Source organism: Etheostoma spectabile, chromosome 5 (assembly GCF_008692095.1).
Source record: "Etheostoma spectabile isolate EspeVRDwgs_2016 chromosome 5, UIUC_Espe_1.0, whole genome shotgun sequence".
Lineage (NCBI taxonomy): Eukaryota > Metazoa > Chordata > Actinopteri > Perciformes > Percidae > Etheostoma > Etheostoma spectabile.
Window position 1 is genome coordinate 10,352,461 of NC_045737.1, and position 2,512 is coordinate 10,354,972.

General features: G+C 43.6%; 1 protein-coding gene and 1 long non-coding RNA gene across 2 annotated transcripts in view; both read left to right on the forward strand.

Annotated features, from left to right (window-relative positions):
* Positions 1-2,512, forward strand: part of inpp5l (inositol polyphosphate-5-phosphatase L) — a gene marked incomplete in the record, with an annotated part of 67,508 nt that overhangs the window by 21,607 nt on the left and 43,389 nt on the right.
* On the forward strand, positions 338-633 carry LOC116689725 (uncharacterized). Its single transcript, XR_004332080.1, has 2 exons — positions 338-453; positions 496-633. It is a non-coding gene; the product is annotated as an uncharacterized LOC116689725 (long non-coding RNA).

The following is a 2,512-nucleotide window of genomic DNA, read 5'->3' on the forward strand; positions in this document are numbered from 1 at the left end:
TGTGTGTGGGATCCACGTGTGTGTGTTGCACGTGTGTGTGTGTGCTGCACGTATGTGTGTGTTGCATATGTGTGTGTGTGTGTTGCATATGTGTGTGTGTGTGTTGCACGTGTGTGTGTGTTGCACGTGTGTGTGTCTAAAACTTTGGAAAAGCTAGAGCACTAAATAAGCTTAAAGACCAAATTTGCTAAAAAAAAAAGTCCCAGCTACAATCACTAGATTTGAAAAGTCTCTTAGTGACATTCATTCAGCTTAGGTGGTGCACAGGTGCTGCACCTCGGGGTGCTGCACCTACGGGCTCCTGCACCTACGGGCTCCCGCATGCTGTCTGCGTGGAGTTTTCTGCGTCTTTGCACGCCAGAAACGTGTCTGAGCGGCGCTGCAGCAGCTAGCCTTGTAGCTAGCCTTGTAGCTAGCCTTACACATGTGTGTTTCCCATTGATAAAATGACATGTGGGGACAGAGTTGTGGAAATGTACTGCACTCCAGCAGTAGTATACTTCATGTTAAATATAAATATGTATTGATCTGGTTACAGCAAAGACAACGTCGGCAGGATTGACGGCAAAAGAGGCGACAGAATATTTCCTTCTGTATTGACAGGTGCAATATTTGATCAATCGATGATTTTTTTTATTTATATATATTTCTTTATTTACAGACTCAAGGTCCAGATTTGAAAAAAAGTACACTCAACACATTACAAAGGGGGTACAGACCAAACATAAATATAAACATAAATACATATAGACAAACTGATCCCCAAAAATATCACAAAAGAAACACACTTACATACAAACCTACAAATTGCAATGCCCAATAATGAAAACAGGTACAGGTGCGTGTTCATATCGTGTTTATATCTGCATTTATTTCAACTTAGAGACTTTCAAACATCAAATTGTCATTTATTAAATGTATTTGTGTCAAAATTGCATATAAATGTATTTGTATTCTATTTTGCCTGGAAACGTTTCCGACACACACACACAAACACACACACACACACACACACACACAGACACACGCACACACATGCACACACGTGCAACACACACACACACACACACGTGCAGCACACACACGTGGATCCCACACACACGTTTCTGTAAGTATGTCAGAGATTTGTCCGGTCCACTAAGGTCTTATCCAGCGCTTCCCGAGCCCGTATTAGGGGACCCCCTCAGGTCTCTCGTCAACATGCGCCGCTCCAGCCCAGCACACCCCGCACGTTCGCGCAGCGCGAACACTAACCGTGGTACGGATATCCAGAGCCCTCTCCGTCCCGTATAGGGACCCTACGGTCTATCTAAAACGAGACTCAGTACCCACGTCGTCCGGGCCACTAGGTCTATATAAAGAGACTTCAGATACAGTATAGGGCCACTAAGGGGTATATAAGAGACTTCAGATACAGTATTAGGGCCACTAAGGTCATATAAAAGAGACTTCATACAGTATTAGGGACCTAGGTCTATATAAAAGAGACTTCAGAACCGTATAGGGGACCATAAGGTCTATATAAACGAGATTCAGATACAGTATTAGGGGACCACTAAGGTCTATATAAAAGAGACCGACTACGATACAGTATTAGGGCCACTAAGGTCTATATAAAGAGACTCAGATACAGATTGGGACACTAAGGTTTTATAAAAGAGACTTCAGATACAGTATTAGGGACCACTAAGGTCTATATAAAAGAGACTTCAGAACAGTTAGGGACCACGGTCTATATAAAGAGCTTCAGATACAGTATTAGGGACCCACTAGGTCTCTATAAAAGAGACTTCAGATTACAGTATTAGGGACCCTAAGTCTATATAAAAGACTTCAGATACAGTATTAGGGCACACCACTACAGGTCTATATAAAAGATCTTCAGATACAGTATAGGGACCACTAGGTCTATATAAAAGAACTCCGAGACAGTATTAAGGGACCACTAAGGCGTTATAAAAGAGACTTCAGATACAGTTTTAGGGGCCCCTAAGGTCTATATACAAAGAGGACTTCAGATACAGTCAGGGGACCACTAAGGTCTATATAAAAGAGACTTCACGGATTACAGTATTAGGGGACCACTAAGGTCTATATAAAAGAGACTTCAGATACAGTATTATGGGACCACTAAGGTCTTTACTGGATGTCAGGTTCCACTGCGTTCGAAATTGCTCATTTAGGTTTTGTCAGCACGACTTTGTCTGGCAATTGTTCTTGGTGGGGAGTAAACTCCTCGGGCGAGGGTTTCTTAAACTATTAACCCTTATCCTCCCACGTGATGGCCCCTACAGCGCACGGCTGACAGTAGGGGTAAGGCTGCAACCAAGGACTGAAGGTGTGTGAAGTAAAAAGGAGAAGTCAATGGTCAGGTGTGAGGAGGTGACGGGGGGGGGACGGGACGGGGGGGGAGGAGTGCCAAAGTCAATACATTTAACTAGATTAAAATACTTGATCCCAACACCATTTTGTGCACACGATAAATAAAGTGTTAGCGGGCGGGCCGGGGCGG